The 27,695-nt window shown below is 40.7% G+C and overlaps 1 protein-coding gene and 1 long non-coding RNA gene across 8 annotated transcripts in view; one reads left to right on the forward strand and one right to left on the reverse strand.

The window, feature by feature from the left end:
• LOC144791764 (disintegrin and metalloproteinase domain-containing protein 28-like) overlaps positions 1–27,695 on the reverse strand; it is a 3,516,669-nt gene that overhangs the window by 378,220 nt on the left and 3,110,754 nt on the right. The window lies entirely within an intron of this gene.
• The window catches only part of LOC144791766 (uncharacterized), a 373,064-nt gene that overhangs the window by 137,815 nt on the left and 207,554 nt on the right, over positions 1–27,695 (forward strand). The window contains exon 4 of one of the 2 annotated variants that reach the window (XR_013602467.1): positions 19,194–19,962. The exons of the other annotated variant lie outside the window; for it this stretch is intronic. This is a non-coding gene — a long non-coding RNA (uncharacterized LOC144791766). Of the gene's footprint in view, positions 1–19,193; positions 19,963–27,695 lie in introns of those variants that run through there. 2 annotated transcript variants of the gene reach the window in all.

The raw sequence follows: 27,695 nt of genomic DNA on the forward strand, positions 1-27,695 counted from the left end.
TCACTCACCGGGGTTTCCCCACGGTGACATGCTTCATCATTGGGGCCATCCCAGTTCTCTACGAAAAGGGGCGTGCTGTGACTCACGAACTACGCAGGAGCACTTTAAGTGTGAATGACTATGTGTGGTGCAGAAATGTGGTGGAGTGGGTGTGTGTGAGCATTAAAATACCATGCTTAGTGGGCCTAACTGTTTTATTGAGCTCCTATGCAGGTATATAAAAAGTGGGGTTAATGTCACTGTAGGGCAACCTATAATGTGATTGACTCAGTGATCGATATGGTCGACATGTTTCATGCTACCCCTAGCATTTCTTCAGGACCATGCAGGGACCAGCCCTGCATATGCCACTCCTAAATCCCAATTGTGGGAACAGTGAATTTATAACAATAAAAAGTTGATTTTAGCATGCATTTATATTACAAATACATACGTTCCTCTTTAATAGAAGGTGCTGAAAAATAAAGCATATTATTAATAACAAACCTTCCCTAGGGGAAGGCACACATAGTATATTCGCATGCCGCTCGCATTCTGTGCTTAGAAAGATGGTTTGCGCCATACTGGCGCGTGCAGGCTTACCAAAATTAGTCCAAAAAATTGTGGTGTTTGTTCGTGAATTCACACAATTAAACAAGACAGGACTTGATGTGACCAAAACACTTGACATATATAACATATAACAGGTACACAGAAAAATAAAGGTCTCCAATAGTTACTTATTGAAGCGAAAAATGACACTTCATGGTCTCGCTGGGGGGTCAATTTCACTTATGGGACACACTGCTGTAAAACGATGAATACATACAATGTTTGTTAGGTCAATATCAATAAGACCTACGAGTTCGTAAACAGTTTCAAATATCGCCATTCTTTGGACTGGCTTTGTCCGTTTTCACAAACATAGAGTACTTACTTCCTATCTTGTGAAATCGCGCAAATGTACCTACTAAGTACCTCCCTGGGACCGCATCTTACCCGGGCCCTGCCGGCGTATTGTTTTTGTAAGTCTCTGTCTCAGAACTGGGGCGGAGACGCCCTCAGGGACTAGACTGTTGCACATGCGGCGGCCATCTTGAGAGTATGCCTTTGTCCGCGAGGTATAGAAATCGAAAACGGCTTGTTTACTGGGAGTTGACGGTGTAGCGGAAAAACGGCTTGAGGTTGCAAAATAAAAATAAAAATAAAACCTCAGGTCGCATAATAATTTATGCATTATTTTAAATATGTTACCATTACATTCAGAAAACGTGAGAATAATATCCGATGTTATGAGTGATTGTACCCACGGTAAACATATAAATAGGAGGTGGTTTATATAGGGATTGCTCTGATATTACCGAATTAGTATGTATGGAAGAGTACTACAAGATATTGTCAGTGGTTATATCCACGGTAAAAGCAATAGATAGTGGTCTATACAGGGACTATTTTGGTTAGTACTCAGTATTAGTACGCAGTAACACGGAATCAATGGTGATGGCATTCAGAATCATAGTCCATGGTGGTACCATACAAGATATTCGAAGTTCACATTAGGTTGGGGAACAATATCTTGGAATGGGTTCAGTATGTCAGAAAGGAACACCGAAGTAACTTTCATTGTTATTATCCAATCCTTTTGATGATTGTTTATATGGCAAGAGAAAGTTTATATGAATGCACCCCAGGGGATGTCATCGTTCAAACCATGCGTATCTGTGCGTAGTTTGAACACCCATCTTTGTTCGCGCTCATGAAGAAACCTTTCTTGATTCTCTCTGGTCTTGGCAGTTTCCAACACTACCCACCTCATGTCGTTGGGAGTGTGATTCGTTTCAATGCAATGATTTGTCATTCTTGTTGTAGTTCTTTTGCACCTGATGGTGCTACGATGCTCTACTATCCTGGTGCTCACCTTGCGTGTGGTCATTCCGATATAATGCAAATTGCAAGTGCAGGTGATCATATATACTACCCCACTGGTATTGCAATTTGACATCTGTCTTAATTCCCATTTGGTTCCGTCATTAAAATTCACACTCTTTGAGCTGGTTGTAAGGTGGCAAACACTGCAGTTATTACATGCATAGTGGCCCATGGGTAGAGTTTGCTGTCTGGCAGGATGGTGATTAGATTTGGGACGAGTGTGGACCAAATGATCTCGGAGATTCCTGGCTCGACGGTGGCTGAACATTGGAACCGGTATAGTCAATTCTCCACTGTTGACGATAGGCCAGTGCTTCTTCACTATTTTTGTCACTTGGTCTGATACTTTTGTGAAAGTCGTGATGCAGATAGGTCTTTTATTCTCAGATGTATTTCTCACTTTTGGTTCCAACAAAGCATCCCTATGATTATTAGACGCTCGTTTGTTCGCATTTCTTACTATTTTCTTTGGATAGTTACGTGCGTGTAGTTTTTTACTCAAATCATCCGCTTGCGCTTGATAGTCATCTTTACTTGAACAGTTTCTCCTCAACCTTAGGAACTGTCCGAAGGGAAGGTTCTGTTTCAGATGTCTCGGATGGAAGCTATCATACGTTAGTAGACAATTCCGTGCAGTAGCCTTGAAATGTGTAGTGGTCTTCAGATGTCCATCCTCTGCCATGATGTTGAGATCCAGAAACACTAGTTGGGATCTACTCAGGCTTATGGTGAATTTGAGGAATCTATCCTGCTGATTGAGCCATTCAAAAAAAAGAATCTGCTTCATTCTCATTGCCATTCCATATTACCAGAACGTCATCGATATAACGTTTCCACAGTGTAATATGCTGTCTATAGGGATTGTTTTCGTGCAGTATTTTAGTTTTCTCAAGATGGTGAACGTAGAGCCCTGCTATGCTCGGCGCAAAAGTGCTGCCCATGCTCGTCCCATGTAGCTGACGGTATAGGGTATCTTCGAATCGAATTTTTTTTTCGGTGAGTGCCAAGCGACAACATTCTAGCACCACATGCCTTGGAGTTTTGTAATCCCACTGGGAATCAAAAAGAACCTCTTCGAGGATTTCCAGGGTTTCTTTGTGGGGGAGGCTTGTATACAAGCTCTCCACATCTAGACTCATGAGTATGTTTGATGTGGGTTCGAAGGTCTGTTCCTTTAATAGGCAGAGTACATCTTTCGTGTCTCTTAGGTAGGTGTCAGTTTTTTGTACCATTGGCCTTAAGAATGCGTCGGCAAACTTTGAAAGTGGCTCAAGGATTGATCCAACGCCCGAAACTATGGGTCTTCCCGGTGGTTTTGTCAGGCGCTTGTGGATTTTGGGAATCGTATAAAAGTACGGGGTAACTGGTTTTGTGTTTACCAGAAACTCCGATTCTGTTTTTACTTACCCAATCGTTGGCCTGAGATTCTTCAATGAGGTATGCTATGGATATCCTCAAACGTTCAGTAGGGTCATCTTTAATGATAGTGTAATTTCTGGGATCCCTCAGAAGGCGAAGACACTCCTCTCTATAATCAGTAGTGTTCTGTAGCACAATGGCGCCACCCTTATCCGCCGGTTTTATAGTTAACGAACTCAGATTTGATAATTCTTGGATGGCTTGGAGTTCCTGATTGCTCGTGTTATGGAACACTTTCACTGTTCGTGGGTCTAATTCCTTTATTTCCTTCATGATTGCTTTTTCATAAGCCAAAATTTCGACTGGTAGGTTTCCTGGGGGTGGAACAAAGGTAGACTTTTTCTTAAGTCCTGTGTCTGTAGTGTCCGTTATTGTTTTATCTCTGAAAAAAACTTGGAGTTTCAGTTTCCTTACAAACTCCTTTAGTTCACAACACAATTTAAATTTGTCAACATTGGCAGTTGGTACGAAACCCAAACCTTTGTTGAGAATTTGGGTTTGGATTTGTGTCAGTGCTGTGTCGGATAGGTTCACTACTAGATCTGTGGTTCGCTCATCGACGGTTCCGGGGGTCCCTTACTCCGAGTGTGTGGTCCCTCTGTTGCTAGAGGCTGTGCCCACCTCAGTTGTTGTCCTGATTTGTTTTTCCCTCTGTGTGGGGTTTGGCCCCTGCCTAAAAAAGGGCGACCCGGGTTATTTTGGTTGCCTGAATTAGTGCCCCAATTGGTAGGGGGTTGCTGTGGATACATTGGTGGGCCATAGTAAAACGGTCCAGGTGGAGGTGGACCCTACGTAGGGCCGAATTGTTGTGGACCTTGATATAGTGGCCATGGAGGGAGTTGTTGGTACCCTCTTTGTCTGAAGGAATTTCCTCTACCTTTTCTTGATCTTCTATTTGTGGGATAATTGTAATTCGATGAGGATCCCGAACTATTTGAACCTGTGTCTGATCCATCACTGTCGGTGTTGTACCCGGGATTCCTGTTGCTTACTTTATAATCCACTTTGATGTATGGATACGCTTTTTCATGTGAAAAAGCTTTATGGTCTTTTGATAATTTTTCATATTTAGTATCCTTCAGAGATACTTCAAATTCTGACATGCTTTTGTTCAGTTCATCTAATCTCTTTTTTAACTCACTAGGAGTTTGGTAAGATTTTAAACGTATCTCTAATGCATGGATTTCCTCCAGTAGTGTTTCTGAGAGGCGGGCAGCTGTCTTTACTATAAGCACTAACCAGTCCCTGGTACGAGATAGGAAGTAAGTACTCTATGTTTGTGAAAACGGACAAAGCCAGTCCAAAGAACGGCGATATTTGAAACTGTTTACGAACTCGTAGGTCTTATTGATATTGACCTAACAAACATTGTATGTATTCATCGTTTTACAGCAGTGTGTCCCATAAGTGAAATTGACCCCCCAGCGAGACCATGAAGTGTCATTTTTCGCTTCAATAAGTAACTATTGGAGACCTTTATTTTTCTGTGTACCTGTTATATGTTATGTATGTCAAGTGTTTTGGTCACATCAAGTCCTGTCTTGTTTAATTGTGTGAATTCACGAACAAACACCACAATTTTTTGGACTAATTTTGGTAAGCCTGCACGCGCCAGTATGGCGCAAACCATCTTTCTAAGCACAGAATGCGAGCGGCATGCGAAAATACTATGTGTGCCTTCCCCTAGGGAAGGTTTGTTATTAATAATATGCTTTATTTTTCAGCACCTTCTATTAAAGAGGAACGTATGTATTTTTAATATAAATGCATGCTAAAATCAACTTTTTATTGTTATAAATTCACTGTTCCCACAATTGGGATTTAGGAGTGGCATATGCAGGGCTGGTCCCTGCATGGTCCCGAAGAAATGCTAGGGGTAGCATGAAACATGTCGACCATATCGATCACTGAGTCAATCACATTATAGGTTGCCCTACAGTGACATTAACCCCACTTTTAATATACCTGCATAGGAGCTCAATAATACAGTTAGGCCCACTAAGCATGGTATTTTTAATACTCACACACACCCACTCCACCACATTTCTGCACCACACATAGTCATTCACACTTAAAGTGCTCCTGTGTAGTTCATGAGTCGCAGCACGCCCCTTTTCGTAGAGAACTGGGATGGCCCCAATGATGAAGCATGTCACCGTGGGGAAACCCCGGTGAGTGAGGGGACACTAGAAAGACATTTTTCTTTCTAGAAGGTACACTGATTCAAAGCAATCATACACCTGTAGCTGAGCTAGGTCCAAGGGTCGTACAAGTGGGATCCACACTGTTTTGTACTGAACACAAGGAGGCCGACCTAGTCTCATTAATCCTCCTTCTCCCCTGTTTCTCATAGGTGTGCATGCACACGTGCATGCACACCTGGAATCGGTATTTTGCCACCCAATTGGATTGGGTGGTAAAATACCGATTCTGTAAGGCCTTAGGGACTCTGAAGAGTCCCACCTACACCTGGAAGGTACCGAATCGGTAAAAATACCGATTCGGTATTTTACAGATTCTGTAAATTTACCGATTCGGTAAATGTACAGAATCTGTAAAATCTGGCCCCCTACATCTCAAGATGCCAAATACCGGTCGGAAACGGCCGAATTCGGCCGTTTCCGACCGGTATTTGCCACCTACATCGGGCCCTTAGTGCTCTTTGAAGGCAGACAGTTGTTAGGCCAAGTAAGACTATGTCATCTGCATAAGAGAGATGTGCTACGCATAGAGAACCCAGACATGGAGAATGGGAGTTTACCTGATCTAATCTTGGGGAGAGCTCAGCCCTAAACAGGTTAAATATATGCAGAGCTAAGACACAGTACAGCTGTGTAGATTTACCTTGATAGTCTGGTGCCATCAGCTATTTTGTCTGTATACTATTTTATTATGGCTCAAGGATTCTCTCTGGAAGGCCCATTCATCCTTAGTTTGCACGACACCAAGCCAAGGTCTACACAGTAAAAATCATCTTTAACCACTTGGATGCTAAGGTCATTTCTGAGCTTCAATGCAATTTCCATTGAAACCAATGGAAACTCCATGACGAGTTACCCTTGTCATTAGCACTGAAGGGGTTAAAGTCTATAAAGCGCAGTTTTAGATGTTTCCGTGAACGCTTACACTTATCTGCTATAAGAGCAAGAGCTAGAATGTTTGGAGCTGTGCCAAACCCTCTGCAAAATCCTGTCTGATTGAGCGGAATTAGCTTGTTTCTATTTGACCAGTCAACCAATTCATTTAGGATCAGCGATGCATAATATTTTGCTTCAGAGTCAATTAGTGCTATTATCCTTTTGTTAGCCGCTCACCACCCTTATATACCAGGTTTACTACTGAACCTCTCCAACTCCTGGGGAGTGTGTCCAATCTTCCCACCTCATTGTACAGTGCTGACAGCGGTCTTGCCCAGTAGTCTGGATAACATTTAAAAATGGCCTGCGGAATACCATTTGTGCCAGGGGTCCCATCCCTTCGTCCTGACATTATTACCTTTGAAACCTTCTCCACTGAATAGCATTGAGTGGTATGCCCTACTGGACTAACCTGATCTATGTGCAGATTACTTGTGCCTGTTGTTTTAAGAGTTAAATCAGCTATTGTATTATAATCAAGTACTTTATTGCTGTTGCCCAAATCGATATTAACTGTGAGTGAGTTTTTAGTAAATGTCTTGCATAAGTGGATGGTCCAACCTGCTTCCGTAACACTTGATTTGTTTATCATTAACGGAGCTCTTGTAATCCCATTTATTGTTTCCCCAAAAGCTCTGGTGTTTGTCTGCTTTAAGTTGAATAGGAACCCTGTCCAAAATGCATCTATTGGCGCTTTCCAATCCTCCCAAATTTGGTTTTTAAGTTGCTTCCTTAGATTTTTTATTTCAGCACATGTATGCTTTAAACATTGGTGCTCCTAGTGTTTTTGACTGCCTTTCTTAGTTCCTTTCTTAAGATACGCGCCTGGTTTATGAGGGTGGAAGGCTGCTTGTATGTAGATCTCCTGGCGTAATTGATTTTAGGTGAAAGTGCTAGCAGATTCGTTGTGAAGGTCATCCATCTCTCTGCGTGACTGACACTTGTAGTGATACTAGTCTCGATTATCTATTTGGCCAACGTCGCTAATTCAGGGAGGGTGTTAGCCAACCATCGTATATGTTTCAGTTTAGTTGTTGTTAACTGCCCCACTTCAGCAAGGGAGGATGCGTTCCTTGGGGGGCTTATACTCAGTTCCAAGTGTTGAGACAAGAGATCACTGCTGGTGGTAAAATTAATAACGTATTTCCTCACATGCTCCATTAAAGGTAACATAAAAATTGTGTAGTCTATCGTTGACTGTGGGTTTGCACCATGGTAAATTTATCGCAGTGGCCTTTCATCCCAGGATCTACCATTTATAACTCTCAGGGCTATATGTTCTAAGGCAATGACTATCTTTTGCCCATTAAAACCAGTTTACTTTGTTGCTGAACGTGATTGCGGTAATACTAATCATTTTGTGCTGCAAGATACTTGTGCAGTCTTTATCTGGGGTACGAATTAAGTTGGAGTTAAAGTCTCCTGTCTCAATTTTTTCCCATGTTGGCTTCTCAAACCTTATTCCCGTTATCATGGAAAGTAACTTTTAAATAATGCAGCTTTTTTTTCGTGTGTTCGGATGCATGTAAACATTTAGCACTATTATTGTTGTTTTTGGATAGATGTGCCACTCATCCAGTTTGATCATTTGTATCTTTGTTTTGGAGCTGGGCAGCAGTTCAGACATGAGATTCAATGCCATAGATACATATACTGTGAGACCACCTTCTGGCTTCCCATATTGATGTTTTCTTGTGGTATTTACATGGTGAAGAGTGTAGCCTGCAACTTTCTTTTGGTCGATTAGCCAGGTCTCTTGGAGCACAATGATCTCATACTTGTCCCAGTTTGTTGGGGTGCATTATCCTGTATTTCCTGGTTTGCCCCAGTAATATTCCAAGATAAAAGCTTTAATGACGCATCATTAGGTTTACTAGTACTTTGTTTGGGGAGTCATTCACTTCTGGAGGCATTTAGAGTTGATGCAATCCATTGCCATTCATTTTCACCCTGTTCCTTCAATTGTTTACTCTTGGCTTGTTCGACCACTCCCTTCTTACCTCTAGTACTTTGTAGTACCGAGTACACAGGGGTACTTCATGGGTCAGAGCTTAGTCTCCTAAGCGGCATTGACAAGGGTGAAAGATAGCATTGCCTTGGTGGTTTTGAGAGTGCTATGCCCCATGCTTTAAACTGTAGACTAGCATTCGCGAATTCATGATTAATTATGTGAACTCCTCAGTTCTCCAAGTGGAGAGTTTCTTTTTCATTTGATACTTTTCCTCAAAAGGGAAAAATGTAATTGATAACAAGTCTGCAGAAGTGAGATGTTTCTGTGTAGGCACTTCCAAGAAGAGTCTCATTAATTTTCCTCTGTTGGGGAGGTCCTGTTGACCCTGTGAAGTGTACTGAGGTATTAGTATGATCTGATTGTTCGAACTCCCTATTCAATCTGAATCCATTGTGTATAATATTGATAAGATGAGGACTGCTTCTCCACTTCTCTTGATTTTTGTACTGCCCCGTTATCAGATTTACTTGATTTTCCTTGTTCTCATTGTTCTGTTGCTTGGTTTATTGAAGTTCTCCAATTACTGGATCTTGTTGCTCACATTTGGCTTAAAAAATAGGGTCTTTTCCCATATTGGGAATCCTTCCGTATGCACTGGGAGTTCTTTCTGGATTTCCTGGCACATTTCTTCTGTCTCTTGGTTTGGGTAGGAATCATAAACTTATCATGTTCAATTAATTAGTCAGTGCTATGAGGTATGGGCTCAGTATTATCAGGAACTCCTCCTGGGCCTCCCCTCAGATTTCTGGTTAATTTGGTTGACACCGATGTTTGTGACAACACAGGAGTTGCTGTTTGATGTTTGGGATTCTGTTCTACGTTGGATCCGCCTGGCTTTTTAATCAAATTTTTAATGTTCCTTTCATTCAAAATGATCATTAAGATGGCTGGCAAAGTACTCCATTTATCAATTATTGAGCCACATGCACATTCGATGTGCACTACTGGGTTAGATTTTCGTCCCTTTATTATAAGATCAGTCAATTTTTTCAGCTTTGAATTTATTCCAGTGATATGTGCAGCTTTTATATATGAGTTTTATCTGGATGCCCAGCTTGTCTGACTGCATATTGAGCACAACTATTGATGTTTGTAGAATGCTTAATAGCGAGGTGTGCAGGTTTGAGATGCTCTCCACTTTTGTTTCTAAAATATCACCCATCTCAATATGTTGTTTTGGACTTTTGGACTGACTTTTTTTGTTTCTTTTTTCCACTTGCCTTTGTTGCTGGAGTATTAATGATCTTACTTCCCAGGTTGATGGAGCAAGGTTTCGCACGTAAAGAGACTTGCTCGGATTCAATCCTCTTGAAATAACATATAACGTATTCATAAACATGTTTGGTATTACTAATAATTGCACCACACAACATTTCTAGTATCTAGGGGAAGCTTGACTATGTGCTTTTACTAACAGCAACTCAAATGCATTAAAATGGGCGCCGCAATGTGGAAATTTTTCTGCGCATGAGTCTGTCACACTCACATGACATGACATACTTTCTGCTTTGGTGGGAAAACCTTCTGCTTCTGCGCACTAGAACTAAAGATGGCTGTTCTATGTTTCACATGCTAATGGCGCACTGCTCCTTGTACTAAACCTTGTTCGTTCTGCCTAATCACTACCGCTATAGTTAAAATAAAGTAAAGGGAATAGAGTAGAGATAAGTGGTATACAGTGCATTCATTTATTCTTTGTTCTAAAACTGTTTCTCTTTGAATTTGCTATTAGCTCGTATTTGGGCCTGATGTGTCATTGCTGAACTCCCATCTTGAAACTCTTATCACACATGTGCTGAATTCTCCCGAGTCCACTAGCCATGGCATTGATTCTGTGCCAGTAACAGTCTTGCCTGCGATGCGCCTGGGAAAATAAACTCTTAACCCTCAGAAAAGAAGACAACTTACAAATCTTCGTATACATTGTATTTGTTATTGAAACATCCATTGTTGGGTGGAATAAAAGTGCATGGGAAAATACAATTATGGGAGGGAACATTGAATTAAATATTTTAATGAAATGATCTCATAACTGGTATGGTGTGATGACCTCTCCTCGCGTTTGACCAATCAAATTTAGGGAATACATGAACTTGCAACATTGGGGGGTGGTACACTGCCCTGGAAAATGGTATAACTAAGGTAGGCTTAGCTAGTTAGTTTGTCCAAATAGCTGATCTGTCACTGACCCAATGCACTCAATAGGCGATCGAGAGCAGAGGTGCTGGTGGAGCACTCTGTCAGAAGATTCGATAACCCAATCGGGGTTCTGGGAAGGAGTTCGATAACCCAATTGGGCTCAGACTGTTAGCTGCAGAGAGGGGTGTGAAGCTGGTGTTGCACTTTAGCTGTGGGTGCCGGTCCTGACCTGTGGTGGTCCTGTCCTGATCCAATTTGGTCCGTACTTGTCCTGCTTCTGGTCTGCACCTGTTCTGTCCTGTTGGCAGCTGAATTATCAGGAGTCCTGTCCTTTGACCCAGCCTGTGGCCAGGGTCGGTTTTCACACAATTCTAGGTCAAAATACATTTTTGTGTGTATGTCATTGTACTGTTTCCCTTTTCTTACCCTTCCTATGTTTCAATGCTTAAAGAAAGTCTCGTAATATTTTCACATCATCTTGCTTTGATTATTTTCTTTCTAATTGACCGAGCTTTAATTGAATTGATATGGACTATGACATTTAAGAATTTACATATATAAAGTGCTTAAAACTTTCCTGAGTCTGTCGTTATTTTATGAATACAAATGTTTACTTTCTACCTATTATGCTAACTCCCTTGATCCCTTAGGAGTCTAGGTACCGAATTGGTAAGACAATTGTATAGGTCCGAAAAGGTTAATAAAAATTCTGATTAGCGAAGGTTTACCTGTTCAAAGTGTATATGTTTTATGGGTCAAGGTGAGTATGGTAAAACGAGCAGGTGAGCCTGCGCTCTCTCAGTATTCTTTGGTAGCAGAGTAGTGGTTAGGGTTTAGTTAAGATAGGTAGTTAGTTGCGTATTGATTATTTTGAATTTGTATTGATTTCATGTATTAACTGAAACCTGTTTGTATTGTTTTATGTTTGTTTGGAATCCCCGAGGGCAGAATAGCGGGTGGTAATTAGAAGCCACTCTGCAGTGAGGTCACTTGCCTAAGGAATTAAGTGCATAAAGTTAGGTAGAACTCGAAGCACTAATTATGGATTTTTCTGTATGAATGTGTGAATAAATGATAGCAGAAGAGTTCGCTGTTAAAACTTTGGCCTTATATCACCTAGAAAGGGTCAGCCTGAAGGAGTAACAGGTTCTTTAATGCTTGTATGAAGAGTAAGAGGAAGGGATTTACTCGCAGTGTATGACGAGTAAGCGGAAGGGATTTACTCGCAGTGAGAGAAAATTATCTTTCCTTTGAATTAGTCACTTAGGCAGGATGTATGACGGTACAACTCGTACCGTTACAATGCGTACCTTTACGACGCAGGTTTAACAACGCAAGTCGTTACAACGACTTGCGTTGGGGGGCGCTCAATAGTGAATTTACTATTCCAACTCCAGTCCCCATGGATAGTAGGGAAGGTGTTGGCTAGTAAATTAAACTATCCCCTATCCTAGAGAGCCCTTCAGCGAAAGTCGTTGTAAAGACTTTGTTGTAAATCCTGCATTGTAACGGTACCGCGTTGTAACAGTTCCGTTGTAAAGGATGTTTTCCCTTAGGCGAATGTTTTTACCTTGTTAAATAATGAATATTGCATTTAAAAGTGAAAAGAAATACGTTTTCGTATTACCTTGCAAAGGAGGGAGTCAGTTGCGGTGCTGCGCTGACGTCACTAAGAGCCACGCTGGTATTGGTTGAGACAGAGGGTGTGTAGGTGAGGTTAACAATTGTAAGGGAGGGGTGAGTGCAGGAGCGTGGGAACTTGTCTCACGGGAAAAGCCGTGTAACTATTGGCTGGAATTTATTTGAAATCTACTTATTGATTGGTTATTGAAAATTGGAAACGCGTTGGTATTGGAAGCATTTAAGTAAACAATCGAATATCAACGCAAAATGAAATCGGCACAAATTATATGTGGCATTTAGATCCAACAGTTATAGATAATAGACCCGATAGGAGGTACTTAGGGCTTGCGCAAGAGCAATACATAAGAGGAAGACCTCATATCATGTACGGATAAAAACAAAAATGTCGCTTCTGAAGAAAATTAAGAATTTCTTTAAGAAAGATAAAACGATTAAAACAAGAGAAGCGATTATGATTCCACCACCAAATATGCCCGCATCATACATGATGGTAGAAAGGGGCTATCACACTTGTGTGTGGTTAGAGAACTGGATGGAGTACACTAAAGATGATGGGGTTTAGGCATTTCCAGAAAATTGTACTTTTAATGGTAGAATTTTGTACAACTTGAGAACACGCATGAATGAATTAGATCCCAGACCTAGATTGACCCAGTACAAAGCATTAGAGGAATGGGAAACTGCGGCTTTCGAGTGAGGTAGACCCAGAAGTGACAGAAATTGGAGTACATTTTATCCCAGATTTCCTAAAGAGACGAGGGATAAGCAAATGAAGAAATGGAGACAGTCTATGTTAGTGGAAGGATTATATCCTTATTGACTTTAGAAGAACCTTCAGGAAGCAAGGGCACAGAGAAAAGGAAGAATTGGATGACTAGTGGTGACTCTGATGATTATCTGGAGGATTTGCCTCCAGGTGACTTAAGCGCCCGTGTGACTGTGTCAGTTCGCTTTGGCAGCTCTGTCAGATTATCTGGCATTGAGACCCCCTGTGTTCTTTTGTGTTGTTCAATGAAAAATCCGCCACCTTACCATAAGCAAGCAAGTAGAGCTAACCCTAGTGCCCCGTTCTTAACACCACCTTTGTTCCCACAAATTGTACATGAACCCTCACTAGTAAAAGTCTTACAGGAAAGGGAAACAGAGGCAATAAATAAGCAGAGAAATGAATTAATTCAGAAAATTTCCCAGCTGAATACAAGTCTTGAAGCATAGGTCCTGTTGTTCCCTTGTATGGAGATAAACAGATCTGTCCTAAAACTCCTGTTCTGACCACACCTGTAGTACAGCCTAGAAAGGAATCCTTGATTGTGGATGACCAAGCAAGTGAGTGTGAGTCAGTAACATCCCTAATGGATTTACCTATAAGAGAACCCGGAGGAAACTCAAACAGGAAAAACACTCCCGGAAGCCATAGAGAGGCAAGGATGAAAACATCCTCAGGTATAAGAAGTGCTACTGTAGTATCCCCAGAAGAAGTAGAAAGGTGGTCTCGAGAAATAAAAAAGCCAAAATCACAGCCGAAAGCATTGGATATTTTTAAATTAAGAGTTGAATTGGAAGAATTGCTTGCTGGAAATGTGGGGTTAGAAAGATTGAATACTTTCAGTGAGGATGAATTGTTGTTTATATGTCGAAGAAAAATTCCATGAAAAATTTATGAATTTGGCTTTGGACCAGGGAATTGATATTGGAAAATCTAAAGTGTTACAGAAACCTTACCGAGCTGAATTTTCTGACAAAGATTTAGAAAACATGAATGTGTCAGGACGAAAAGTGTAAATAAAGGAATTATTGTCATTATTACAGAAGTGGGGAGATCTAGACAAGTGGAGAGCTAGATGGACAAAGAAAAAAGAGGAAGACCAAGCGAAAAATACTACATCTGAATATTTGCTGAAAGAATCAGAAAAGGTAGAAAGGTTGTGTCCAATGAGAGAAGTGCCAGGAGGAGGATATGTACATGTTCCATGGTCCCGACAGGATATTTTTAAAAAGTTTCAAAAGTATTGTTGAAAGATTTAGATGGGTTGTTTGATATGGTAGTCCCCGCAGATTTGTGGACGGGATGTAAGAACACCATAGATTGGCCCAGTGACGAGTACCCAAGAGATCCAAAGACACGAGCACCATCAGATGATGTGATGAAAAAGTACCATCAAGTCATAACCTTCTTGAAAGGGAAAGTACCCCCAAAAGAAACAGATTGGACAAGAATTGATAGAACTACCCAAAATAAGCATGAATCAGTACATGCATATTATGTGCGTCTTTTACAGGTATTCAAGCAGTACAGTTTGTTGGAAAACATTGATTCGAAAGACATGACACATTTTATTTATCGGTTTGTGTCAGGGTTAAAGCCATAAATTTCGCAAATGATTAAAGATCATAAAATCTGCTGTCAGGCCAAGCCTGTTGATGAAATAATTAAGTATGCAAAATATTGTGGGGATGAAATTGACAATAAATGAAAGAATTTAGAAGAAAAGGTAATGTGGTCACAAGTAAAGTTAGAAGAGCAGCAAGAACTCCAGTTGAATCAATTGAAAAATAATCAGAATCAAGGAGATGGAAATGGGGGTAAACCTAGAGGAAGAATGAACAGAGAGGAGGCAAAGAAAACATTTCCTTGTCATGGGTGAGGAAAAATGGGGCATTGGAGGAAAGAGTGTCAGGCTGTATTAAGTAATAATGTCCAAACTGACAATTTGAATCCACAGACACAGAATGGGGTATCAAGGAAGCAACAGCAACAGGTAATACAAAACCAGTTACCACTTGCCCCTATGCCAGATTCTGGGAGCCAAGCTAAATACAGTGTGGATACCACAAATTCGGAGGGAAGTGGAAGGAGAGACGCAGTAACATCACGATTTCGTTTGAGTGACGCATTTTTAGAGGAAGATAGTTACTGATGGTGCCTGAGAGGGGAGGACGAGGAGTGCGTACTTGGCGCATCCTTGCCGGTAGATCAGTCAGGTCCATACATTGAGGGAAAGGTTGAGGGAAATGATGTTACCTTTTTGTTGGATACTGGCACTAACGTTCTACTGTGAGAACAGCAGACGTTCCAAACCTACCCCTCTCAAGAGAAGCGATCCAAGTAATGGGCGTTTCTAATAAACAAATTAGTATCCCTGTTACAGAACCAATGGAAGTCAGAATAGGGAATTTTAAGGAAATGCACAAATTTGTGGTGTGCGACTCCAGTCCAGTGAACCTATTAGGTAGGGACTTACTGTGTAAAACAAATTGCACAATCTTTTGCACACCAAGTGGTGTTGAAATCCAAACCCCAGATGAAGATGGAGTTTATAAACTAATGTTAGCGAAACAAGAAAATGAACTAAAAAAATGATAGTGGAAGATCTACCAAAAGAATTACAACATACGGTGAATCCTGAAGTGTGGGATTTCACTGGAAAAGATGTAGGTTTAATGGAAAATGTGGATCCGATAAAAGTGACAGTGAAAGAAGGTGCAGTTTACCCAAATATTCGACAATACAAAATGAGCCCAGAAATGAAAGCAGGTGTTGCTGCAGAAATAAAGGGTTTAGTTGAGCAAGGCATATTACAAGAAGTTATGAGCAGTCCATGTAATTCACCTATAATTGGCATAAAGAAACCAAGCGGAAAATATAGGGTCATGCAAAACCTCCGCAAAGTTAATAAAATTGTCATCCCATGTTGTCAAGTTGTGCCAAATCCTGTAGTTATTTTGTATCAGATACCGTGGGGAGCCAGATGGTTCACGGTAATTGATTCGTGCCATGCCCTTTTCTCCATACCATTACATCCAGATAGCAAATTTCTTTTCTCGTTCAAATTGGACGACCATGTTTACGTTTGGAATCGTGTCCCTCAGATATTGAAAAAATGTCTTGAATCTCTGGTCCTGCACGGACAATCTGTTCTAGTGCAGTATATAGACAACCTGTTGGTGGCGTCTAAAACGCGAAATGGTTGTGTTATTGATACCATTTCATTGCTGAATCATTTGCCTGAAGGAGGACATAAAGTATCACCTGAAAAGTTACAATTCTGTACCACATCGGTAAAATATCTGGGGCACCAGATAGAGAGAGGTGTCATAAGAGTTACCTCTGAAAGAATCAAAATAATCAGGAACATGGATTTACCTCAAACACAGAAAGAAATCAGAATGTTTCTTGGAGTTGTAGGTTACTGCAGGCAGTGGATTGTGGGATTTGCAGTCCTAGCTAAACCTCTTATATAGATGACAACAAAGAGAGCAAAGGACCCAGTAGAGTGAGACGACAAAAGCATGACTGCCTTCCTGAAGCTGCGAGACTGTCTGTGCTCAGCTCCAGCTTTAGGGATGCCTGATTATTCAAAGGACTTTGCATTATTCTGTGATGCACTTTCCAATTGTGCATTGTCCACCCTGACCCAAACTCACGGTTTAAGGAGACGTCCTGTGGCATATTTTTCTGCTACACTGGATCCAGTGGCATCTGCATTGCCGGGATGTCTGAAAGCAGTAGCTGTGACCTGCATGAGTCTTGAGCAAAGTGAATCCAATATTATGGGACTGTGTATGTCCCACATGCAGTGGTGATTTTATTAACCAGAACACGTTACTCAGTAGTTAACTCCTAGTCGGTGAGTATGGTAAAACGAACAGGTGAGCCTGCGCTCTATCAAGGTTATGTGGTTGCATCTACGTTATAAAATTTGCTTAATTTCCTTGATGCTTGTGCTTGTTACTTGCATCCTCATGAGCTAGTTGTTCAGATGTACTTGATATGTCAATTACTGATTGTAAGTGCCCGTCAGGGTAGCCATTGACAAGATGCTCAGTTAGATTGTTAGGCTGATAGATGAGTTTGACATCTAATGCCTGCATGAGATCTATATTGCTTGTTAGGATCTTGAGTGGAGCCAGGAGCTGTTTGTTTCTTCCGTTTGATGCCATGGTTGTTTTCTGTGGTAGTAGACTACGGTGCTTTGTCCTTTAGCACAGGTCTTGGTATGGAATGCGGACAGTATGAGGTGTGTACCTAGGCCTGAATTACCAACCTATTACGACTAGGGTGATCATCCTTATTCTCCTTTGCTACGACAAGGCTTACATTTAGATTTTTTGGTTGGTTTTTGAATTGTGGGCTGTAGTCGTATCTAACTTTTGAGGTGTGAGTGGATTCGGGAGGCCCATTACTTTTTCCGTTGCTGAAACAATGACTGTCGTTGGGTCCTTTAAGAATGTGCATTTTCCACTGGGGTTCACTTTCCCAAATAGTGATTTAATAAGCAATATTAGTGGACGGCTTTGGCCTTAGTTTGATTTTATTGAACTTTCCAAGGCTACCTTGGGTTTTCTTGCAGCTTACCTTTGGTTTCATGTTCTTTTTTCACTGCCTCTTTCCAGATCTCATTTTGCAAATAAATGTCATTAGTGTTTTTTCATTGTTTTGACAGGGAGACAGTGCCAAACTCACAGGCTGCACCCCTACCTAGAGGGATCTGTTGTTGTTATATGTTGTTGTTATTGTTGATCCTAATTTCAATCTACTGTATGCCGCCTCACCCCCCGTATTGGGGAAGGGGGCACAAGCATGTTCACGTTCCCTTTGTTGAGTTGCATTTATGCACGTTTTGGAAGTGCAATCGTGGTGGCCTTTTACCAAGAATCAGGCAGATTAGTGGGGGAGTGCAGAGCAGAGCACAAGCCGCAACAAGGACCTAAATGGACCAATTCTGTGCGCTGCTGGCCAGTGAGAAAAACATACTTAAAGGGCTTTTAAGGGCTGTTGAAGCTGTCGAGTCATGCTGACTGCCTCGATGGTTTGCCAACATCCAGTTCTCAACTGCTTTGCCTGTGGCGCTGATCCCAGAGCGAGAGCGCATGTTCCTCTGGCCAGCCAAATGTTACTGCCTCACAGCACTGCCACCAGGGGTCAAGGGTTTTTCCGGCAGAGCGAGGTGGCGAGGTAGCGAGCACAATGTGATTCTTGTCCGAGCATGTGGGTGTGGTGTTACTTTCCGTTTCGGAGATTAGATCTTTGAAAGAAGAGAAGTAGTCCTCCACATATCAGTAAGGTAAGGGCTAGGTATTCCATGGTTTGTTTTACTAGGGCTCTCATTTTAAGTGAGTTAACTGCATTCCTAGTAGTGGATTTGACTAAAACCGGATCAATTAATACATTGAAATCTCCTCCTAGTATTATAGAAAATGTAATCTCCAAGAGCTGGTTAAATAATGCTTGGAGGAAGGCCAGATCGTCCGTGTTTGGTCCATAGTACCCACAAAGGTGTACCAATTGCTATATATCTTTGATGTTGCTAAAGACCAAATCCCACCTTTATTTACAGTACATTCTCCCAAAATAGCTCTGATGGATTTTTTAAGACAAACTGCCACTCCTGTAACATAACACAACTTATTTGTGAATCTGTAATGTTCTACCCATTTTTGTTTCTGTAGTATATCGTCCCATTCCTCCTTTAAGGTATGGGTCTCTTGTAATATTATAACTTCACTGTCTGAGACTCTCAGCTATTGATGGAGCAAGGTGGAAAACAAAACGTTGTATACTCTTGTTTAGTCAACATTCCATAACACTGACAAGTACTAAAATGTGTGGTTTTGAAAATTAACCAACCTAGAGTAAACTGCATACACTAATACACGTGGGATACTAATTTGCATGTATTGCCTAAGCAAATAAACTATTAATTTGTCGAATATTGTGAATTCAAATGTACACATTTGTTATGTACTAAGATAAAACCTGCATGAATGTGCTTTTGTCTGTTTACTTGTGGCATAAAACATGAAGATTGGTAAGTCGAATTATGCATTTATGTCGCTTTGAGCCAGGTATATACTAACTGGGTTATCATTAGTAGGGGGAGGTAAACAGAAAGGGTTCATAAACTTACATCTATTTGTGCTTGTTTTTGTGATAGTTCCTAAATTGAAGCCTAAATGAGTAAACGAAATAAAAGAAAATGGAGTCTGTCTGAAAATCCGAGATGGCGACAGAAATACGCATGCGCCAGAGTCGGAGTTGCAAGCTGCCTGTGACTGAGCAGTGTGAGTCGAGGACAGCATGGCCATTTTGTGGGGCTTAAGCCAAAGATGACAGCGAAGCGAAAATCCTACCCGTGGGAAAGAAAGGCGAAATAACAATTTAAAGGACACTCTGGAGGAAGTTATTTTTTAACAAAGAAACCCTAGTTACAGCAAGTGAGGATGACACTGCAGGGAATTTACATAGAGAATGATAAGGTTATGCTCATCCGGCTCCAAATTGACCAATCACAGACTTTACTGAACTTAAGAGATATGAATTTAGATAGATAAGTTAGTGAAAAAGGGTATGAAAAAGGACGTTTCGGTCATTGAAAAAAGGTCGCTTTCCAATCTGATTTTTGCACCCGAGATGCTGTCGGTCTGCGCAATTTTTACTTTGAGGCGTGGGGACTTAGAAATATTTCCCTTTTTGACTTACCCTTTGAATGGGTGCGACAGCGCGAGACAGAGAGACAGAGAGACAGAGAGGTTTCCATTTTGGGATTATTGCGTTCTATACTGATGTCTTCGACTTTCCATTTGGGTAATATTTTTGTTGCTTATTTTTTTCCGCTGTCATTTGCTAATAAATTAATGTTATTGAAACTTTAACCTTTTCTTTTCAGGGTTTTAGTGCAAACTGAGTTATTTCTTTTAGCCTTATTAAATATAGAGATCATGCTAGAAAATTTGAAACTTCAGAAAATAAAAATTAAATAAATGAAGAATTAAACCAGTTTGACATTCCTTTTAGTCAACTTTTACTAGCAGATCCTAATTTAAATAGTGGAATGATATTGTCTTTCTGGTTTAAAATAAAAGGCCATGGTTCTTAGATGTTAAACTGCAGTTGTAAATAATGTACAAATATAGCTTAGGCATTCCACTATAGCAACGCGACTCCCTTATTGAACCCATACTGACTCCTCGGAACAGATTAAATGTGTGTATGAATGAGCAGATTGAAGGGCCCAAAGTTGTAAAATGTTGTAAGAGGTTCCATGGGTTTAGTTGTGGTAATTTATGAAGAATTGTTGGAGCCGCGCTGCGCCAGTAAATACTTGGTAGCAGAGGATGCTTGCTATAGGTTGACTAGGTTGACTAGGATATATGATGTGTAAAGTAGAATATATAGGATTTGATGTACGGAATTTTGGACTAACATCTGTTGAGTTTGTATCGTGTTATGTGTAGTCTAAAAGAGGCTTCCGGATAGTGTGGGAAACTGGTCACTCTGTCTGCAGGCAGAGGAAGTGTGGCAAGTGAAGTCACACATCGCATAGTCTGTTTCAAAAGGTAGTGGTATCGTCGTATATCACAGGTGGTGTCATCGTACATCACAAGTTTAGGGACCTTCTGTGTAAAAGTGGTGAATGTATAGCGAGGGCAACCTGTGAAATCTTGGGTCTGAGCATAGGGATCATTGCGTATTCTGGCTAAAGCTCTACCCAGAGAAAATAATAAAGTTTAACCCGAGCTTGGAAGAAGGGTAAGGTAGAGGGAAGTGCTATCTTATCGGTGAAAGTAAAATTCTGGGGTGGAGAAGAGGTAAGCGTAGTCTACTGGAAATACAGAATTCTTGTGTGATTGAAGAACTATCCTTCTGGTTTTAGCGAAACAGATCAATGGAGTTGTTTTGTGTGGTTACTAACTGATTCCGTTGTATAAAAGTGCAAATACGGCTTCTCAATATTTTTTGTAGATGAGGGGTCAGTCGAAGCTGCAGAAGCCGTAGGAAGGCTGACGTCAAAGTTGTCGCGCAGGGATTGGTCAGCGTGACCAAGACAGAATAAGGGCTGATTGGTGCATCAGTAAAAGCAGCGAAGTAATTGGTTTAGCACTGTTGAAACGTATCTTGTTCTAATTGGTGCATTAGTGTGAACCGCGCTGCGATAGACTGGTGTTACTAAGCAGTGTACGGAAGTGTACGCGGACTTTTGAAAATCAGGAGATTAATAACGAGAATGGAATTTTATTATGGAATGGAGAAAGAGAAACCTACATGGTTTCAGAAACTGAAAAACGCTTTCAAAAAAGACAAAGCAATTGTCATATATGATGACAAAATATGGCTTCCATACATGTATATGGTTAGAGAATTGGGCGAGGTACACTAAAAATGATGGTCCATTGGTTTTTTCTGAAGAAGGATCTTTTAGTCTTGCGGTGTTGAGGAATTTAAGAGAAACAATGATGAAGCTTGAACCGAGACCTAGACCAACACAGTTTGAGGCTTTGGCTGAGTGGGAAGACAAAATGCATGAATTATAATATGATAGGTTTGGAGACTATTTAGGACCAGTGAATAGAGGTTGTAGATTCTGGAAAGGGACACATGAGAAGAAAATGCAGAGATGGAGAAATGCAAACATGTGTGATGGAATGTATCCGGTTAGATTGGTAGATGATGAATGAGGGTGAAAGTGTATAGGGAAGAAAAATAATTTAGCAGGAAGGAAAAGAGGTTATGAGTCTTGTGGATCTGAGGATGCAGTATTGGAAGAAATCCTAAATAGACGACCACCACCTTATCAAGTAAACTCTATAAGCACAACTCCAAGTGCACCACAGTTAGAGGATAGATTGTCAAATACACCAAAACGATTTTCAAATTTCAGAGACCTTCCAGAAAGAGTAGAAATGAGATATGAACCAAATGTTTTGACAACCGGAACTAGATATACAGAAACACCTAAACAGGAAGATGAGACGGAGAACAATGAAAAATAGAGTAGAACGACAAGCTGAAGCACAACAGAGTACTGCTGATTATATACGTTCAACAAATAAACTGGCAGAAAAGATACAGGAGCTTACTAAAAATATAGAGGCTTTAACTGTTCCAGTAACAATGGGTCCAGTGATTTCAGTATTTGAAAATCAGAAAATAAAAGAGCCATCTTTAACTATTCCTTTAAATCAGAGTTTGCAGAAAGTGAGAGAAAAGGTTTATCCAGATTTGTCAGGAATTGCATGCACTAACCAAATGACACCACCAGATTTGACATTTATTCAGAGTCTTCTGTATAAATTCCCAACAGGAGCAGAATCAGATTCTGTACCTCCTGAGAAAAGTGTAGAAAAGATTGATTTAACCCAAACACCCAATAGGGCCAACTGAACAAGAATTAAGTGACTGAATAAAAACCTTAAAGCTGAAAGAGACTGAGCCAAAATTGTTAGATGTGGCAAGATTAGAGACTGATATGGAAGAGTTAATAATTGGAACAATTGGTACAGATAAACTGAAAAATTACCAGGATGATGAAGTCACTATTATGTGTAAAAGTATTACTTGGAAAACAAAAAGTATGCACGAAAGATTTGAAAACTTAGCAATTGAAATGGATGTAGACTTTACTAAATACAAAAGCTTGAAGAAACCGTATAGAGTGGATTTTACTGACAAAGATATAGACAATTTGAACACAACAGGGAGAATTACTCAAATAAAAGAATGATTGTGCTACTGAGAAAATGGGGAGATATAGACAAATGGAAAATTATATGGTCTACGAAAAAAAAGGAAAGCAGCGATAAGTCTACATTGGTATTTCCAGTAATTGATGAGAAAGAAGTTGCAAAAGAGTTTCCAATGAGGGAAATACCGGGAGGAGGATATGTACATGTACCTTGGAGTAGACAGGATATTTTATCATTTACAAATGATTTTCCCCAATTGAGAGAGAAACCAGTGGAGTGGTATAGACAAGTAGATCGATTTGTAAAAGTCTCAAAAGTTCTATGGGAGGATTTAGATGGACTATCTGACATAGTAGTACCAGCAGATTTATGTTCAGAATGTAAAATCACAGTGGATTGGCCAAAGCAAGAATATCCACGGGGTAAGGTGACAAGGGCTCCAGGACCTTAAGTGATGCGAAAATACGATCAAGTCGTTGTGTTTCTGAAAAATAAAGTACCACCAAAAGAGACAGACTGGGTAAAAATAGACAGAACAATACACGAGGCTAAAGAGTCAGTCCATGCATTCTATGAAAGGCTACTATTAGTATTTAAACAGTATAGTGGTTATGAGGAATTAAGTGAAAAAGATATGAGTCATTTTGTATATCGATTTGTGTTCGGACGGAGACCAGAAATAGGGGATATGATCAGACATAATTTGATGGGATGGCAGTCGGGTTCAGTGGATGAGGCCCTGAGACATGCAAAGTATTGTAGTGATGATATTGAAGTTAAACAGAGAAAGCTCAAAGAAAAGGCGATGTGGGCACAAGTGAAAGTTGCTGAACATTAAGCAGCTCAGTTAGAAAATAAAAGCACAGAAGGACACCAGTCTAAAGTAAAAGAAAATCCTGGAAAACAAAAGTTGGTAGGGAACATAGAAGAATTGAAAAAGAAATATCCATGTCATAAATGCGACAGGTTGGGACATTGGAGGAAAGAGTGTAAGTATCCACCAGGAGTTAATTCGGATAATACATCATTGAATCCACAGGTGCAGAGTGAGATAATTCAGCAACGGTCACCACAGCAGCAGGTAGTTAATCCACAGAGTCAGGTGCCACAACCTCCACTTCCTCACAATGTAAACCTCCAAAGATACAGTGCAGAGACAGGATTCTGCGCAGGAGATCAGGTAACAAGAAATAATAGAGTGCAGGTGAGTCCACAGTATTGGCTGGGAGAGGACGGGAGTGAATCTGATGATAGTTTCTGACGGTGCCAGAGAGAGGAATAAGAGTGCATGCTTGGCGCTACTCTGGAGGTAGAACAGTCTGGTCCATATGTGAATGGGAAAGTGAATGATGTAGATTTAACTTTTCTAGTGGACACAGGTGCTACCCGTTCTACTGTTAGATCAATGGAAATCCAAAATCTTCCTCTCTCGGGTGATCACATCTAAGTGGTAGGTGTCGCAAATCAGCAGATTAAAACGTCCTTAACAAAACCAATTGAAGTTGAAATTGGAAATTTTAAAGACATGCATAGATTCGTTGTATGTATTAGTAGTCCTGTAAATCGTCTTGGGAGAGACATATTGTGAAAAATGAACTGTGCCATTTATTGCTCTCCGGATGGTATTGAGCTCCAAACTCCAGATGAGGATAGTCTGTGTATAATGACAATGACACTAATAGAAGCAGAAAAGAATAGGATGTTTCCTGTGTTTGAGCGAGAAAGAATACCAGAGGAACTAAAAGAGGCAGTTAAAGATCAGGTGTGGAATTTTACAGGAGAAGACATTGGTTTGATGAAAAATGTGGATCCTGTAAAGATTTCTGTGAAAGAAGGAGTGACATTCCCAAATATTCCTCAATACAAAATGACAGCTGAGATAATTGAAGGAATAACACCATTAATAGAGAAAAATATTGAACAAGCAATTTTGAGAGAAATAGAGAGCAGTCCTTGTAATTCGCCGATAATGGGACTGAAAAAGCCAAACGGAACATTTAGAATAGTGCAGGACCTGAGAAAGGTTAACAAAATCATTGTTCCATGTTGTCCGATTGTGCCAAACCCAGCAGTAATTTTGTACCAGATTCCACACGATGCGGAATGGTACACAGTTATTGATTTATGTAATGCGTTTTTCACTGTTCCATTACATCCAGAAAGCCAGACAATTTTTGCATTCCAATTCAAAAATCGTATCCTAGCATGGTGTCGAATTCCTCAGGGGTATACTGAAAGCCCTTCGATTTTTAATCAATTACTGAAGAAATCACTAGAAGACCTAAGTCTTCCTGGAGAATCAGTTTTAGTCCAATACATTGATGACCTATTGTTGGCATCAAAAACAAGAGATGCATGTGTCACAGATACTGTTACACAGTTTAATCATTTGGCAGATGAAGGACATAAAGTGTCACAATCAAAAATTCCAGTTTTGTCAAAAGGAAGTGCCATATTTGGGAGACAAAATTGCAAAAGGAATTAGACAAGTTACACTGAGGAGAGTCAAAATTATACACGGAATGAAGTCACCAAAAACACAGAGACAGGTGAGAATGTTCATTGGGATGGTCGGATAGTGTCGACAATGAATTAGTGGTTTCTCACTAACAGCAAAACCTTTACAAAGATTGACAAAATCAGACATGAAAGATCCCATAACGCTGAACAAAACAGAACTGGAGGCTTTCAAGCAGGTAAAAACGAGTTTATGTGAAGCACCAGCTCTAGGGATGCCAGATTATGAAAAAGAGTTTGAACTGTACTGCAGTGAAAGGGAAGGATGTGCATTGTCAGTTTTAATACAGAGACATGGAAAACTCAGAAAACCAATTGCATATTTTTCTGCTGTGTTGGATCCTGTTGCAAAAGCATTGCAAGGGTGTTTAAAAGCAGTAGCTGCTACAAGCATGAGTATTGAACAAAATGAAGGCATAGTGATGGAATTTCCATTGAGGGTATATGTACCTCACTCGGTGGCGATTCTCCTTACCAGGAGTAAGACACAGTATCTCACTAACAACAGGATGACCAAGTACGAAAAAGTAATTCTAGGTACAAACAATGTTACCGTTTCTAGGTGTGTGAACGTGAACTCTTCTACTTTATTACCTGATGCCATGAATGTGGAAGTAAGGGATGAAGTAGATCACAAATGTTTTGATGTACTAGAATATTGCAAAAAACCAAGATCTGACATCAAAGAAGTAAGACTATGTGATGTTTGTGGATGGATCATGTTTAACCCCTTGCGTGCTTGTGACGGTACCATTCCGTCACGAGCCACGGTGGGGCTGTGCTGGTGACGGAATGGTTCCGTCACGGCCCGGCCGCCGCACCTGCGCGGTGCTGATTCCGCGCCTGTGCTGGACGTTCCATTAAGCGGGCGGGGCCGTGACAGAACCATTCCATCACAAGCACAGCGCCACCGCGGCTCGTGACGGAGTGGTTCTGTCACGAGCATGGTGGCGCCATGGCCAAGGGGTTAAGGACAGATGAAGGTGTACTAAGTGCTGCCTACGTTGTGTGTACAGTAGCAGATGTGTTGGAAGCATCTTGTCTGAAAGGAATCCGGTCAGCTCAGATTGCTGAATTGATTGCTTTGATTCGAGCATGTGAGTTGGGAAAAGAAATCAGGATTACCATAGTGACTGATAGTCAGTATGGATTTGGGGTTGTTCATGATTATGGACAACTGTGGTCCGAAAGAGGTTATATGACTTCGGCAGGATCCCCCATCAGAAACGCAGAATTTTTAAAAATGTTAATTGATGCTATTCAATTACCAGACAAATTGGCTGTGGTCAAATGTGCTGCCTATAAAAAAGGTGATGATTACATCACCAGAGGCAACAAATATGTTGACTCAATAGCAAAATATTGTGCTAGAAACAAAGCATCCATTAATCGGGATAGACAAACGGAACATATTTCAAGTCCTTTGATGCTAACAACCGTAGGGGATTCTTGGCAGGAAGTAAAACTGGTTGAAGGCAGGATGTAGACAAAGAGAGGAGGATGAGATCTGGGTTTACAAAGATGAGAGGCCATAATGCCAGACAGCATGATTTCAAACATGGCTCGAATGTACCATGGTCAAGGCCATGTTGGAAGAGATGCCATGATTAGGTTGTTTAGACAGACGTGGTACAATCCGAAGTTTAGGATGATTGCTGAAAGTTTGTGCCAGAGGTGTCTTGTCTGTCAACAAATTAATCCAAGAAGGAAAACTGTTGTAAGTCTGGTAACCATAGGACGGGAGGGAGGTTCATTCACTAGAATGCAATTGGACTTTATTGAGCTTCCACCATGTAACAGACTTGGATTTGTCCTTGTAATTATCTGCTTATTTTCACGATGGGTTGAAGCATTCCCCACAAGGAGGAATGATGGAGTAACTGTTGCGAGAGATGATACCACATTATGGTTTTCCAGTAACAATTGAAACAGATCGTGGAAGTCATTTCCACAACAAACTAATGCAAATGATTTGTGAAGCACTGGATATCCAACAAAAATTGCACTGTGCTTATAGACCAGAAGCCTCAGGGGTGGTTGAACAAGTAAATGGAACAATAAAGAACAGAATTGCCAAGATGTGTCTGGCCACAGGACTAACATGGCCTGACGCCCTGCCCCTTGTTCTGATGACCTTGAGAAGCACTCCTGATAAAAGAACAGGATTAAGTCCACATGAGATTCTGATGGGAAGAGTAATGAGGCAAGCATATGTGCCAGTTGATAAACTGTTGATCCTAAATGATGATATCATACTGGATTACTGCAAAAATATGTCTGACGTAGTAACTTCTGTGTTCCATCATGTGGGAACTGATTCTCAAACGAACGAAAAAAACTTCCAGCTCATGATCTAATACCTGGAGATTAGGTACAGATATAAGTTCACAGGAGAAGAAACTGTTTGGTGAAAATCATTATAAATGAGACTATAGAAAGATCTGAGACTGAAACTG

This window comes from Lissotriton helveticus, chromosome 11 (genome assembly GCF_964261635.1).
Source record: "Lissotriton helveticus chromosome 11, aLisHel1.1, whole genome shotgun sequence".
In the NCBI taxonomy this organism is placed as follows: Eukaryota; Metazoa; Chordata; class Amphibia; order Caudata; family Salamandridae; genus Lissotriton; species Lissotriton helveticus.